Source organism: Saccostrea cucullata, unplaced genomic scaffold (genome assembly GCF_032062105.1).
Source record: "Saccostrea cucullata isolate Sc308-1 unplaced genomic scaffold, CSIRO_AGI_Scuc_v1 ctg172, whole genome shotgun sequence".
NCBI classification, from domain to species: Eukaryota; Metazoa; Mollusca; class Bivalvia; order Ostreida; family Ostreidae; genus Saccostrea; species Saccostrea cuccullata.
The window spans coordinates 147396-164685 of record NW_026932814.1 but is presented as its reverse complement, the minus strand read 5'-3'; the positions used below and the strand labels follow the sequence as shown (position 1 = coordinate 164685).

Here is a 17290-nt window from a genome sequence, read left to right as displayed (position 1 = left end):
CTTGTGGTTTTATTTCTACAAGTGTTTACAATGGCTTACATTCATCAATTTACTTGTTCATAAATCATTTACACTTTTACCGAGTACCCGGGTACTCGATCGGAAAAACGTCCGAGTAACCGAGTATTAAAAATTGACCGATTTGACATCCCTAATATATATATATATATATATATATATATATATATATATATATATATATATATGTAATATATATATACGTATATATTAAACATTATATCCACATTTTGAATTGGGCAATAGCTATGGACACTATTTGAAGATAAATTACTTCTTTTTTGAAAGTCTGCTCCATGCAGTGACAAGCCTAAATTTACCTTAACTCATCCTTATAATTTTTAAAAGATGGCATATAGATTGCATGAGGGTTATTAAGGGCTAAAGTGATGAAGAATTTGATATAAGCTTACAAACTTAATGGAGAACAAAAAGACAGAAAGCAACAGACCATTCTTAGATTATAAAGACCTAACCAAATAAAATATCTGGGTCAAGCTCAAAACCAATGACACATATGCTATGACCTTCATGAATTATCCAGACTGAACACTTCTTCTACCAATAAAACCCTCCATTTACATAATTTCATTCCCAAAAGGGAACTAAAAACTGCACTGAATGCTGGTTGGATAGAGAATCTACACATTGCTTCTAATGTTACAAGGAACGGGTGTGAAAAAAGCATTGCAAACTTCATTTACAAAAGAAACTGGTCTTGATACCAGAGTTTCCGAAAACCAAATATTTCTATCAGTCATTTGGACTGATGACTTAATGTGTTCTACCAGTCCGAAGCATATTCTATCAGTCCGAATAAATTTTAAAATATACAGTGTATTTCTCATGTCAAATGTAATTCAAAGAAAATGGCATTGAATATATGTAAAAAAAATTGTGGCTCACAAACACTGATTGTGATACCAGGCCCCGGGATCATGAAACAGGCTTAGACTTAAGTCAAAATTTCAAATTACTATAAAATCTTTAAAACTTGTTAAAGGAAACTCATAATTTGCATACAACAGTAGACAGATGATACAAAATCGGAGAGCATTTTCATTTTGGGCTGCTTGACCTCTAAAAAATTTCAGCATCTAAGACATTTTTTGACTTAAGCTTAAGATGCTTCATGATCCCGGGGCCAGGGTTATAAAATGCAACTATAATTAATTCAAGCATAGCACCACAGGCTTGTGGCAGCAATAAAGACACTAGCCCCAAGTAAATATTGGGAGAAAAAAACAACCAATTATCAAAAAGTTAATTCTTGAAAAAGAAAACTTAATTCTCAAGGTTTCTAGAATTTTTTTTAAATTTAAAGTTTAATTCTGACTTGTAAAATTGAATCATATTTATAAATAGCAGTAGAAATTCAAAATGAAAATAAATTTTAAATTATCTTTACGTTTTCTCGGTGGGCATTGCACTTCATGACCTATAAACTGCATGTGTTTACCAATAACAGAGTAATGGAGGAAATTCGGATTAGGAAAAAAACGATCGTTTTTGGAAGTAAATAAGTCAAGTAGAACTGCAAAATGGATAAGATAATGGATATTTACGAAGAATAGGAGCTTGTTGCATTGAAAATTTTCATTTATGAAGATACTGCAATAGATTGGAGTACAATAAATTAATCAGGACAAGCCCTCACCACAATCGGTCACACGGACCGATACTGTAGCGAATTTCATCGGACATTTCGATTTTCTATCGGTTTTGCCGATAGGACCGATAGTTTTCGGAAACTCTGTGATACTAAGACTCTTTTTTTATTTTAAATTAGTACAAGGATCCATCTTTAATACAAGATCATAATTACAAGATGTTTAATGTTATAATAACTTATTACTAAAATGACAATTATACATTGACAAAAATAAGCAATATTGCTCTGAGACACTTTAATTTTGTTTTAATAGAAATTTTTTTGCACTATTTTATACAATGCCAACAATAAGAACAACTGGGATGGACAGCCTTAAACTTAAGGGGACTCTTGAGTATTACATGCATATCATTTTGGGAAGCAATTCATTAAGAGATAGCAAACTCCTTTGTTGAACATTTTTATGGCACTGTTTTTAGTTGATGAATTACAATACTGGTCAAAAAACCTGTAGGTGATTAATTTAGACTGAATCTACAGCAACATTAAAAGAAGTTCTTAAGGTACTCCGATCCTCAGTCAGGAATTTAATTTAATTACAGTCAATTCTCGAATTATCGCCATTCGATTCATCGCCATTTTCGCAATACCGCCATGATTTCCCAAGAACGTTTTTCCTGCTATATAAAATTCTCTTTATAACGCCAAATTCGCATACCGCCATCCGCCACCCTGTTTTCAAAACAAACGTCCATTTTTAAGTGTCAATTATCTCGATATACCGCCACAGGTGCGTGCGGTCAGTGAAGCGCGGCTAATTGGTTGACGCTATCCCTGTTGTAAAGCATACAAAGCCAGACAAGGTACACACAATTAAATAATTAAATTAGAATTAAATGAACAAATAATTTTAATATGAACTGTAACAATGATTTTGTTCTGTTGTTTTGTTTAAAAAATCATTTAGTCAGGCTTCGCCACGAAAGCGGTAGTTGTGAAAGTACGCCGAATACGATATTATTTTGATGATCTCGATCTGCAAAGTTTGCTGAAAAATGATTATACGGTATAAATTGTGAACGTTTCACGAACAATGATGCCATAAACAATAAATTTATTCAAGAAACTATTTTACGTACTGTCAGCAATATATCACGACGATCGACCCAGCATGTTTTTTTTCAATATCAGACGTGCCGATTTACAAGTACATAAATGCACATGTACATGTCTTTATTTCATAACATGAAGAAATTGTACATAAAAAATACTTGAAGTATTTTAAAATTTAGAAATATGTTTTGTATACATGTACATGTAATTATATGAATAGAAACGCTTTATGGTATTTCTAAGAACGGTAACTCTACTTCGTGTTTCCTAAAATATGGGAAATTCAAATCATCGCCAAATTCGTTATACCGCCATGATTTCTAAATTACAAAAGGTGGCGGTTTATCGAGAATTAACTGTACTTCAATGTCTGATGAGTTTTTTAACTTCTATGTTATATCACAATCTAAAAGTGCATGATTCTCCAAGATTCTTTTGGAATCTTTAACTGATCTTGCTTACCATAACTGACAAATGTGAGCAAAATCATCCCAATTCATTTTTTTTTTCTGGAAAAGGGGTATACGGTGTGGAAGAGGGGTAGCATACCTAAAAATTCTTTACAGGTTTTAGCAGATCATATATCAACTAGTTGATAATGCTACAAAATAGATATAGCATTGAGCCAGGCACTCATAATATGTGCATGGTTTTGGAATGAACTGGACAGTCACAATCATACACATTAGGCCAAAGTTTTTTTTTCTCTTGGTTTACGATTCCGCCGACCCTATTTTTCCCTATTTACGAAAATAAAAATAATGTGTCTGGCTCGAAATTTTCTTGACCAAACCAAAGTTTCCAACAAATCTTAATCATTAACCCAACCTCTCACAAACATTCAATGAACTCTACAAATGCAGATTGTCAAACCACATTGCCAATGACCAATGCATCGAATACTCCGTCGGAACTCCTCTAGATTTTACACTTCCGGGTATGAAAAAGTCCATCGTTACAAGTGATACACAACAAGACACAAAACAGCTGGACAGCTATCGATGTCATGCCAAAGATGTTGGAGAAGATTTTAGATCTTTATTATTGTCAAATAATTAATTCATGCTGTGAATACAGACATATTTTTACTGATAAGTTATGAAGTTATTAGCTACACATCAGAAGACAGATTCGATAAACATAAGTAGCTGTTCAATCGGCATGTAGGTGTGCATCAAAACTTTTATTAGAAACAGAATTATATGAAAACAAGTTTGAAGAGAAATTAACAAAATTATGACTATGCTAAAAGCCTGGAAATCTAATGAGAAGAGAAATTTTAGAAGTTTAAGATTGTACTACTAAATAAGAAATGGAAAAAAAAAATGTTTGATAAACAATTAATCTGACAATTTAACTTGAATAAGAAACTTTTACAGTTTAATAGTAGTAGTAGTAAATTTTATTTAATGTCAATGCTGTTTTATTATTTTTTCTAGATATTTATATACCTTGTAATTGGGGGAAATATCTTTTAAGATTCTTTTTATCTTTTTTAATCATTTTAAATACAATGTTTATACAGAAAATTTTTTGAACTGTAATGTAAGTTTTAAACAATGAAATAGTTTTATAATGATTAAAGTGTGCCACGTATAGGCACCAAGAAGTCTCCCTAAATTTCAAAACTTCTTAAATTTCTTTGAGAAGTGAAGTCTCCTTAATCGGGTGGGTCTAGGTTGGTCCCTGGACACACATATCTTAAGGTAAAGGTTTGTTGTAAAAGCAATCACTTTCGGAGTTTCCAAAAAAATTTTCGTAAGTGGAAAGGCTGACCAGAGAATAGCCAATTTGCTTAATTTTACCCATATTTGTCCCAGTGCAATATATGTGTCTATTATGGAAACTCAGACTTGTAAGTCAGAAGAATGAAAACCATCAACAGTAACAGAGCCTGATACTCCCATTTCTGTTCTTGAGTCATTTGACGTGTGATTCATTTTTCTTGACTTAAAACCGAATGACAAAAAAAAAATAATTTTAGAAGTTGAAAAATCTTGTGTGTTTATTATTTTTATTTGAATACTTTTCAATGCTACTCGAGAAAAAAATATGTCAAGGTTCCAAATTATTTTTATTTTTATTTTTCGACCACCCAATGCATATTTTTGTGTCAAAAAATCGTAAACCAAAAAAAAAAAAAACTTTGGCCTTATAGCTTAAATTTTTTGTTTTCCCCAAAATGTTGGCTGCTGATTGACTATTGAGGAAAGGAGATTGCCTTCCATCTCCTCAATTCTCTGCTTGTATCATATAACCAGTATTGTACTTCATAGATATATATCTTCTATTGATATACATGTACTTACTTACTTAAGCCTGTCGTTCCGTGAGGAACATAGGCCATCACCAACAGTTCTCCAACGAACATGATTCTATTGATATGCAGGACAAAAATACAAACCACTAACTGACTAAGCTCAAATTTTGTCTAGATTGCTGTTAGGTATATATTCAGCCAATATATTTCTGACTGGTTTCCAAAGAAAAGTTTTATATGAACACTATAAATATTATCATTGATTTGGTGACCAAAACGGCCTCTTTTCCCCATCATCAACTCAGAAGCTGTCGCTGACTAAAATCAGGCCCCCAAGTATTGATTTCTACTTCTTACTGTTTGGTAAATTAAATGGAAAAATAACTCAATTTGTTCATTGGTCAATCACACTGTGAAATCAAACAAAAAAAAACTATATGTCACTTTGATTATTTAGTGTTGCATGTCAGCTTGGTAAAATTGTTCCAATTCCTTGACACTGACAGTGAGTTTAACATCTTCCAGCAGACTTGATTGCCTGCATAAAACACTCTCACTTTTCATTGAATTTGCAATCAAAGAAAACAATTCCAATTTATTTTTTCTCCTAAAATTGTATTTGATGACATTTATGGCATTTTCATTGATTATTTGAAAATTTAACTGTTGCTTTCAAACAACCTTAAGTTTGTATCCTGTTCAGGGCTTGACATTTTCATGAGTACTAGAGCAGTCCCAATACTTGCCATAATTTTAACTAGCCCTGCATGGTACGAACTTACAATTTACTAGTTCTGAACTAATTTGCAATTTACTTCTTATATTTAAACCTATGATTTTCCTGAGATATCTCTTCTTTCACAATAAATAAGACATTGATGAAAATATTCATTTTTTTCATAGATGTCTTTTTATATGACATTTTACAGAATTTGTCTTTTATAAATTGCATGACCTGCATTTTTGTTAGTAATTCAAAAAGTTGATATGCAAATGCTTAACAGAGCAAAAAATTAAAATCATCCTATATTACATTTTACAGTTTATTTGGCTTCAGTTCATTTGCAGTTCATTCAATGACAAAGCAACTTGATCTCTTGCGGCAAGTGTCATAAATGCATTTATCAGCTATCCCCATCCCTTATATATATATATCGTCATGTCTCGTATTATTTCTCAGAAACCCCGACTACCTACTTCTCGTGTCAATTATCAGGTTATACGCAGGCAAACCTGACTGACAATATACCAATCTTCCACTAAATAATTCAGCTATCACACACAGTTTTCCAACAAACCAAGGACTAATACATAATGGGGTGGATTGCACCTTGCTTTGATTTTTTTCTCCGAGTCTAGAATAGCCCAACATGCATGTATTAGTCATGAGATACAGATAAAGGTATTAATTATTCATTTTAAAATGTAAAAATTGTTTCAGATGAAACAGATTTTAGGATAAACCCCAATCTTATTGTGCATGTTCATTATGTCTCTAATGGAAGATAAAAAGAGCATTTCCTGACTGAAACTTAAATAAAATGTACCACCCCCCAAAAAGGATAGCTTCAGGCCACTGCAACAGAGGACAATTTCCCACCAATTTAAGAATAAATCATCTATAATTAAATCCAAGTCTAAAATAAAACATCCAAAACTTTCAGATTACCAAATCATTTCTTTTCATTATATAATGATACTCCATCTAGATGACAACTGCAGCATTCAAAATAATATTGATACTCTGCTATTTAGCAAAAAAAAGATACAATTTTGCTTTGCTCAATGCACAGGCCTTTAGATCACTTAGAAAAAAAATTGAGGTGTTGAAAAAAAAAATAAAGGTATGGAACTCTTTTCATGGGGTACCTACTTTCGCCAATAAAATTCTTTTAAATAAAATGCTTTATAATTTTACTTTCTATCCATATCTATTCAAATATAAACAATCTCCATTACTACCAAAGTTCATTCCGTAATTCCTTATACTTCTCGAGATATTCTGAAATCAATTCCCAAATTGACCTTAATTTTTTTACTCGACTTCAGCTTGGGCCCTCACTAATTGTAAAGCGGAAACGACGGGACAAATTTTCCCCGGAATTTATTCTAAACTCAATGAATATTTGCTCATATCCATTCGAGCTTTACAAGTTTTTTCTTTAATTTGATCATATGGTGTAACTAAGTCACAAACAACATTTTAGCGGTCTAATTGTTTTGAAAATCGAAAGGTATATAATGCATTCCGGGAAAAATTCGTTCTACCATGGCTTCATTTACTTTCATAATCAACATGGCGGTAGTTGTTGATGTAGACGTTTTCAAATAATTTTTTCGCGAAAGGAATATTATTACGGACTTAACGTTACAATCTTGCGTAAGAAATCAACTTTAAATTGTTGAAAGATTTTGCACATACTATGCAACTCTTCGCCGCACTTCAAACACCGTCTGTTTACATGTGAATGACCAGGGGCCCAAGCTAATGTCGAGTAACAGAAAGTAGGTCATTTTTGCAATTGATTTCAGAATATCTCAATAAATATACGGAATTTCGGAATGAGCTTTGGTACAATTAAAGAATGTTTATCTATGAATAGATTTAAATAGAAAGTAGAATTTTAGAGCATTAGAATAAAAAATATTGTATTAGCGAAATTAGGTACCCAGTGTAAGAGTTCAGTACCTTTATTTTTTTTTTACACACACAAATTTTTTTAAGCGATCCAAAAGCCTGTGGCTCAATGTAGTAAAAAAGCAGAATACTGTAAGCTTGGAATAACCTACTCCAAAAAAGTAAACTGTGTCATGTCACCAACAAAATATAAACATCTAAAGAATTATAATCAGAATTTCCTGAATTCAAGTTTGGGGTACCATAGTTTGGCTAGATAGTTTAAAATTCAAGGAATTAATCTGGTCTAAAATGCATTCAAAAAAGTAAAATGAAGCAGTATGGCATTTATAATGCACTTGGGAGATTTAGCAAGGGTAGACAAATAACTTCTCATCAAAAAGTAGTTGCCACTTAACACATAATATTTTAATATTAGATTTTCCTGAAAACCAATATCATGGCTTTGCAAGTTGAACCCATTCCAGATTTGGTTTTTCCAGTATCTTCAAAGTGCAAAAATCAAATAATATGACCATCTGATCTAAAAATACTTGGGAAAAGAACTGCAGCTGCAAAGAGCCCTTGGGGATTGGTGTAATAAGATTTTGACTGTTTTTAATCTATTCAAATTAAACTAATGAAGCAACCTCTACTGTGAACATCCTTCCTATCTGGGTGTATATATGGAGCCTGATCAAATAATCTACAGATTTTAATTAATATGGTGTGTCGCAGAGAGAAGCAAAAGGTTGACTAGACCAATTACGCATGTAGGTGCATCTTATTAAAAATTTTCCTTTATTAAACATCAAAAGATAAGAAATTAGTTTTTATTAAAAACCTGAGGAAAGAGCTGTTCAAATATGTCTGAAGCAATTTCCTGATTTTGCCAATCCTGATTTCTAAAAACTTGCAACTGCCCTACCCTTTTATTCCATTTCAAATTGTTGCAAAGAAATATTATTACCACATTAGATTTTGGGGTTGCATATGTATGTCTCCTGAACAACACCATATCTTGTGCTCATCAGACAACAGAAAAAGAAATGTACTCTATTGAATCTTTCTGTTAATCTATTTTATGTTGCATGATGTATCAAGAAAGATAACTCTCAGTAACGACTCTTCTGTGTTTGGAGGTTGCTTTAGTTTGTGTGATCCATGTGACTGGAGTGAAATAAAGTCAGTGATGACTGTGATCTGTGGTAACAGTGTGATTATTAAATTCAGGCAATAATAGTGATTAACAGTGGTAGCAGAGCGTCTATAGTTTCAACCAGAGGATCAAGTGAAAGGAAGTGAAGTGTTTTAGAAGTATAAACAGGGTGAGTCTTTGCAAAAAAAAAAAAAAAAAAAAAAAAGGAGGGAAACAGTGAAGATCAGAATCCAATATGGCGACTAAAATTAACCCACCAGTATTTAAATCAAAATCCAAACCCTATGAACTCTACAGACATGAATTATTAGCATGGAGTGAGATAACAGAACTGGCAAAAGAGAAAAAAGGCATTGCTGTTGCACTGACCCTTCCAGAGGAAGATGACAGTAAGATTCGTGAGAAAGTTTTTGATCAAATTAAGCTTGAAGATCTGAAAAAGGAAAGTGGATTCAAGACTCTTCTTGACTTTCTTGATAAGCACCTTGCCAAAGATGACCTAGCAGACAGTTTGGAAAAGTTTGAGGAATTTGAGGACCTAAAGAGAAATGAAGGACAGTCGATGAACGAGTTCATAGCAATTTTTGACACCAAATACAGAAAAATTGAGAAAAAGAAAATGACACTCCCCTCAGAAATATTAGCTTTTAAACTTTTAAGAAAAGCAAACATTACCAAAGAGCAAAAAATGTTAGTTTTGACTGGAATGAACTATGAAAATAAAGACACATTGTACGAAGAAGCAAAGAAGTCGTTGAAAAAGTTCATGGGTGAAGGAGGACATACACAGTGTGAAAACAAGAGTATAAAACTAGAACCAGCATTTTTAGCAGAGAATGAAGAGGCTTTATTGGCAGCAGGTTATGTACGAAGAGGTGGCAATACTGGATATCGGCGAGGTGGGCGCTTTAACTACAGCAGGGGTGGTGGCAGAAGTTCAGGATTTATCTCATCACAGCGTGGGACTAAAAATCTCAACCCACAAGGTGCAGATGGAAAAATTATGACATGCAGATCTTGTGGATCATTCCGCCATCTCGTGGCAAAATGTCCAGACAGTTGGGAGAACATGTCTAAAGTAAACATAACAGAGGAAGAGCCGTTGACAGAGCATGCAGTATTGTTTACAGGGTACCATAAAAATGAAGTCAGCCAACTTGGGACAGAGGCACGAAACTGTGCAGTACTTGATAGTGCATGCAGCAGCACCGTTTGTGGAAAAACATGGTTACAAAATTACCTTAGCTCGCTGAAGGAAAGTGATCGCGGGAATGTCTTGAGACGTGAGGGGCATAAAGTCTTCAAATTTGGTGGTGGAACAAGATTGAAATCTGAAGGGGAATACGAATTACCAGTCAGTATAGTTGGTAAACCTGTTACAGTCAAAACAGATGTGGTTGATTCTGACATCCCTTTACTGCTTTCCAGAACTGCAATGAAAAAAGCTGGGGTAAAACTAGATTTGGAAAAGGACACTGCTGTCATCATGGGACAAGATGTGGCACTTAATTTAACTACATCTGGCCATTATTGTATACCAATTGACAAATCAGAGACTGTACCCTTAGAAGAGGTGAACTCGGTTAAACTTGAAGAATTGGAGCCTCAAAAACTCAAGTCTGCTCTTTTGAAACTTCATCGGCAATTTGCGCACCCCCCAAAAAAGAGACTTGTGGCTTTGTTAAAAGATGCAGGAGTGTGGAGGGAAGAGTTTGAAGAACACCTGTTGGATATAGAACAAAAATGTGACCTGTGTAAAGCGTACGCAAAGACGCCACCAAAACCAGTAGTAGCATTGCCAATGGCAAAGGAATTCAATGAGAAAGTTGCGATGGACCTCAAACAGTATAAGGGGCGCTGGATACTCCATGTGATAGACATGTGGTCGAGATATACAGTCTCTGTCTTCATACAGCGAAAGAAGCCAAGAGATGTAATTGATGCCATGATGAAAAACTGGGTAGGAGTTTTTGGAGTGATGGGAGCCTTGATGACAGACAATGGTGGAGAATTCAGTTCAGATGAAACGCGAGAAATAGCATCTATACTCAATATTCGTTTATGCACAACAGCAGGAATGAGCCCTTTTCAAAATGGACTTTGTGAACGTGTTCATGCTGTTACAGATATGATGCTTGTCAAACTTGAAGCTGAAAACAAAGCTGTTAATATTGAAACACTTCTTGCATGGGCAAATATGGCAAGAAACTCATTACAGATGTGGAATGGTTTTAGCAGCCATCAATTAATATTTGGACAGAATCCAAATTTGCCTAACATCATGAAAGCTGATTTGCCTGCCCTGGAAGGGAGTACAAGTTCTGAGACACTGGCTAGGCATTTGAACACCCTGCATGAAGCACGACGTGCCTTTATTCAAAGTGAAGCAGATGAGAGAATACGAAGAGCACTGCGTTCCAAAGTTAGAGCAGCAGAAGTAACATATGACAATGGTGACTTGGTGTTTTACAAACGAGAGGGTCGAGAGCGCTGGTTAGGACCTGGAAAGGTGGTATTTCAAGACGGAAAAGTTGTGTTTGTTAGACATGGGGGAGTCTTTGTGAGAGTATCCCCTAACAGACTGTGCAAAATTACACAAGATAAGCCAGAACTGAAACTGAGTGAAGACTGTTTGGAAAAACCGTGTGAAGATAAAAACAATGAGGATGATGTGAAAACAAAGACAGTCATTTCAAGTACTGTTTCAGAAAAACTTACCGGTAATCAGGTACCAGAGCAACTTAACCAGGAGGTAGATTCACAAACTGACCAGAGACAGCGACCAAAGAAACATGACAGGATCAAGTACAAGCCTCCAAACTCAGAGGAATGGACAGAGGCAACAGTACTGGGAAGAGCCGGGAAAGCGACAGGAAGATACCCATCTTGGTATAATGTCCGAGACAGTGTTGAAAATGAAGATAAAAGTCTTGATCTAGATGTTGTAGAGTGGAAAACTGTTAACGCAGAAGAAGTAAACATATCACACATCGACACATACAGTGATGCGTCTCATGGAACCAGTAATGTGTTTATTGAAAATGCAAAACAAACAGAACTAGACAAACTGCGTCATTTCAAAACGTATGATGAAGTAGAGGATCGTGGACAGAAAACAATATCAACTAGATGGGTAATAACTGGCAAAGACGGTAATACAAGAGCTAGGTTAGTTGCACGAGGGTTTGAGGAACGTTCTTTTATTCCTTCAGATAGTCCAACAATAGGTAAAGGGGCTATCAGGACATTTCTTACTGTGGCAGCTAGCAAAAGATGGATTGTAAAAACTACAGACATAAAGTCTGCATTTCTCCAAGGGGACACATTACAAAGGGAGGTGTTCATCAAACCTCCCTACGAAAGTCACACACCAGATGGTTTCATATGGAAACTAAGGCACGGGTTATATGGCTTAAAAGATGGTGCTCGTCAGTTTTACATAAGTGTGCGTGATGAGCTGCTTAAACTTGGATGTATTCAATCAAAAATGGACCCTGCAATGTTCACCAAAGAAAATGGAAAAATTCTGATAGGGATGGTTTGCTGTCATGTTGATGATTTTTTACATGCTGGAGAGAGGGAATTTGAAGATTTGTTGTGTAAATTAAAACAGAGATTTCTAGCTGGCAAAGTTGAGGAAAAAGATTTTCAGTACATTGGATTCCACATAAAACAGAATGAAAAGGGTATCAGTGTAGATCACTCAAAGTTCATGGAGAAATTGGACCACCCCCACCTTGATCCTGAAAGAGCAGTCCAAAAACATGAACAACTTACTATGGAAGAACAAACTTTATATCGTAAATTAATCGGACAACTCAATTGGGCAGTGCAAGGTACACGGCCAGATTTAGCATTTGAGTTGGTTGACTTAAGTACAAAACTGAAATCTGCAACTGTGGTGGACATACTCCGAGCTATAAAAGCTATTGGGAAACTGAAAGATATCATACCAATCCAGATTTTCCCCCCTCTAAAAGGGGCAGCTGAAAGAGACTGGGAGATGTTTGTGTTCTCCGATGCAGCGCTGGCAAACATAAACGAGGGGAAAGGAAGTACTGGAGGTCAAATCCTGTGGCTCAAAGACCGCGTTGGAAACTGTTGTCCTATTCATTGGCAGGCCAACAAAATAAAGAGAGTTGTTCGTTCAACAATTGCGGCAGAAGCTTTAAGTTTGCAGGAGGGCCTTGAGTGTGCATTGTATTACAGGAAACTGCTAGAGGAGATCTGTACATTGGAAGCAGATAAAATACCAATTACAGCATTTATTGACAACAAAAGTGTTTTCGAGGCATTACAGTCTACAAGAATGGTGGATGACAAACGCCTTAGAATTGATATAGCAGCAATTTGTGAAATAAAGAACAACAGTAATGTTCATGTGAAATGGTGTCCAGGAAAAGTGCAGCTAGCCAATTGTATGACGAAGCGTGGAGCAAATGGTATGGAGCTGCTTAAAATTCTACAGACGGGGAAGTTACCTGAAGAATTTGTGTGAAATATTTTGATAGACATTGTTTTTGAATGCATCTTTATATGTTAAGGGGCAGAATAAACCCCAGTTGACCTGAGGATGGTCTAATCCAATGAAGGTCAACACTGTCTATGTAAATACATGTAAATATGAACTAACCATTTCAATTGATCGGTAAAATTTCTTTATCGTCTTCTTTATCAAATTTTTGCCCAAGAAAAAAAAGAAACTGTAATTAATGTTAATCTATTTTATGTTGCATGATGTATCAAGAAAGATAACTCTCAGTAACGACTCTTCTGTGTTTGGAGGTTGCTTTAGTTTGTGTGATCCATGTGACTGGAGTGAAATAAAGTCAGTGATGACTGTGATCTGTGGTAACAGTGTGATTATTAAATTCAGGCAATAATAGTGATTAACACTTTCAGTTTCAAACTTGCCACACCCGCACCTCAGATCTCCAGATTTCCGCGTTATTCCGCATTTTTTCCTCATTTTAAATATGGAAAAAATGTGGAAAAAATACAGAGAGAATTAACAATACGGAAAAGCAGAAAATATACGGAAATAATACGGAGAATTGGACTTAGTCTATTTTTCATCTGGAAAAATATTTAACTCTTAACTTAGAATATTTTTCATCTGGAAAAAATACGGAGCTCTGAACTTCAGCAGTTCTCTTTTTCTCCTAAATGTTATGTACAATTTGATCGGGATCGAAAGAACGTTTCAAAAAGTCGGGCTCAGTGATCAATTAATTTAAACAACAGCTAGCTAGACCGCCAAAATTTGACCTTGGCTTCCATGTTGTAACGTCTGCACTGTTTTAAGAGGAGGTTTGTTGACCAGGAAGCCTGAGATCGTATTGCTGTATCAACCAATAGATGCAGATACACGTATTTCATATACAGTAGGTCAGTCATATTTTTTTTAATGTGTGTCAGTGATGATGAAAATAAAATTGCTCTAGGCCTAGGACTGAGCTACCAGGCTACGGTCGTTTCAGCCAATATGCCCATGATTCAAATTATTCAATCAGCTCAAAGAACTTAATTATGATTAACCACAATTAAAGGTGTTAAATTAATTTTGGGGAGCCATGGGCTGTAATCTTTAGCAATGATTAATACCATACATTTTATTTTGGTAGCGTCTGTGCAAAAGGAGATTTTCTGAAAAAGAATAAGTGGTTATTCAACTAACTGCGATTTTAACAGGCTTAAAGCTGGTTCATGGATGGTTATGTGTGAGGTATATATATTCTTTTTTTTTTTTCTTTTTTATTGCTTGTTTAATTAAAAACAGTTAACTTTGATTGTCAATATTATAAATATTACTTTAAACAAATTGATATAAATTTGAAGAACCCAAACTTGTGTTTATAAAAAGATTATAAAAGGAATAGAAGCAATTAATTTAAATTTTATTAATATTGCACCATAATTTAAGTATTTTTTTAACTTATAGGATTTGCCAATTCGACCGCAAGTGCTGCTGCAAGAAATTAAACATGCAGTGACCTTACAAATTACAAAGAAGTCTGAAGAAAATTTTTATTGAACAGATGGGTGTAAAGCACAGACCTGAGATATAAATTGAATAATGTGAGAAATATGAATCAGGAATGCAGGTAGAAAATGGCAAATGTGATCCAGATTGATAAAAAATGTCTATAAAATTCCTTTTTTTTGGGTAAATATTCAATGCTAGCTATGTCAATTGTTATTTTTCCCCCAATATCTAAAAGTGTTGAACTTTTCACTACCACTTTTGCTTTTATAGAATGAATAGATTTCCATTTAATTTATATATATAAAAAAATGCCACATTCTTATTTTTTTCATGATGAATTTGTGGCTTAATAAGAGTTCAAACTTTTTTCATACATGCTCCTCTGTTTGTTTGTCAAAGATATAAGATCCAATACATTGCTCATATCCATAATGTGTAAATTTTTCATTCATTTAAATGTTTTTCTCATAATGGTATAATAAATTGTATATAATTTTGCACATTATTGATGGTTTTGTAAATATGTATGTATTGTATGCATCATGTAGCAGTTTTAAGCCATTTTATAACCATGTGATTAACTCCGTATTTTCTTCAGATTTCTGTATTTCCGCATTTTATCAACCAAGTAAATACCTCCATATTTTTTATATATGGAAATGCGGAAATCTGGAGAGAATACGGAAAAAGAGTCCAAATACTCCCATCCATATTTTCTCCATATTTTGAATACGGAGAAAATCTGGAAATTTGAATCTACGGAAATCTGGAATGAATGCGGAAAATTATTCCAAATACTCCCGTCCGCATTTTCTCCTTATTTTGAATATGGAAAATATATGGAGATCTGAGGTGCGGGCATGTATGTACATATAAAGAAATCTTATAATTCCGTGGTCAAAAGGTTCGATGTTCACATTCAAGGACATAATGTATAGGCATGCATTCATGTACAGTCAATTCTCGAATTATCGCCATTCGATTCATTGCCATTTTCGCTATACCGCCATGATTTGCCAAGAACGTTTTTCCTGCTATATAGAATTCTCTTTATAACGCCAAATTCGCATACCACCATCCGCCACCCTGTTTTCACAACAAACGTCCAATTTTAAGTGTCAATTATCTCGATATACCGCCACAGGTGCATGTGGTCAGTGAAGCGCGGCTAATTGGTTGACGCTATCCCTGTTGTAAAGCATGCAAAGCCAGGCAAGGTACATGCAATTAAATAATTAAATAAGAATTAAATAAACAATGATTTTAACATGAACTGTTATGATAATTTTGTTTTCTGTTTAATAAAAATCATTTAGTGACGGCTTTGCCACGAAGGCGGTCGTTGTTTAAGAACACATATAACGATATTATTTTGATTATCTCTGCTTTAAACAATGCAAAATTTGCTTAAAAAATAATTATACGGTATAAATTGTGAACGTTTTATTAACAATGCCTTAAACAATGAATTTATTCAAGAATTCATTTTACATATTATCGGCAATATATCACGACGATAGACCCAGCATTTTTTTTTAATATCAGTCGTGCAGATTTACATGCATCCATATGTGCTTGTCTTTATTTCATAACTGCACATTTTGTTTTAGCGAAATTGTACATAAAAAATTACTTGAAGTATTTTAAAACTTAGAAATATGTTTTAATATGTACATGTACATGTAATAATGAGAATAGAAATGCTAAATTGTATTTCTAAGAACGGTAACTCTACTTCTGGTTTCCTAAACGATGGGAAATTCAATTCATCGCCAAATTCGTTATACCGCCATGATTTCTAAATTACAAAAGGTGGCGGTTTATCGAGAATTAACTGTACAACCTTTTTCAGATTCATCTTGATTATTGGATCAATTTCTTTTCACTATAAGCATAACAACTAAAATACATTCCCTCTTTCTAATGACTTTCAATTTTGAAGCTTCTATAGTGCTGTATAGAAAACAACTCTTTCCTTAAAAATATGTTTAAATTCAGGCCAACGATTGATGCTGCAACTGATGTTAAGGAAATCAGGTCCTCTAGTCTGTAAGCCACCATCAATTATTAACAGCACGTAAAACACACCACTCAATTAATATATATCCCAACAAATATAACTAAGATGGAGTATCCAAGCTGTCAGGGTTACTAGTCCCAAAGGAGTCGTAACAGTAAGGCACCAAGCCAGGAGGTGATAAACTGGTTGTCATTTCTCTCTGAAAGGTACCAGCCATTATCTGGCAATATTACATAATATTAGCTGTCATTGTGTCCCGGAACACTACTGGGATACCATTATAATTTTTTTTTTTACAATTACCTTGGATTGACAATATGGAAACTGTGACAACGTAATCTTTCTGAAAAAACTTGAATTTCATGGATTTGGAAACCAATTTTTCAACTTCAGCCTATCTCACAAAATGTAATAATTTATTCACTATCATGCTGGCATATACAGATATTCAGAAGAAATTACCTAATGCATATAAGCTGTCCCATATGGCAATGGGCACCATTGC

At 34.3% G+C, this 17290-nt stretch overlaps 1 protein-coding gene and 1 long non-coding RNA gene across 3 annotated transcripts in view; one reads left to right on the top strand and one right to left on the bottom strand.

Moving 5' to 3' along the window:
- LOC134236215 (protein unc-13 homolog A-like) overlaps positions 1–17290 on the bottom strand; it is a 116642-nt gene that overhangs the window by 88610 nt on the left and 10742 nt on the right.
- LOC134236224 (uncharacterized) lies at positions 14033–15620 on the top strand. Of its 2 annotated transcripts, none has more exons than XR_009985569.1 (3): positions 14033–14167; positions 14404–14504; positions 14721–15620. It is a non-coding gene; the product is annotated as an uncharacterized LOC134236224 (long non-coding RNA). The 2 variants fall into 2 exon arrangements; XR_009985568.1 differs by having other exon boundaries at positions 14042–14190; positions 14421–14504.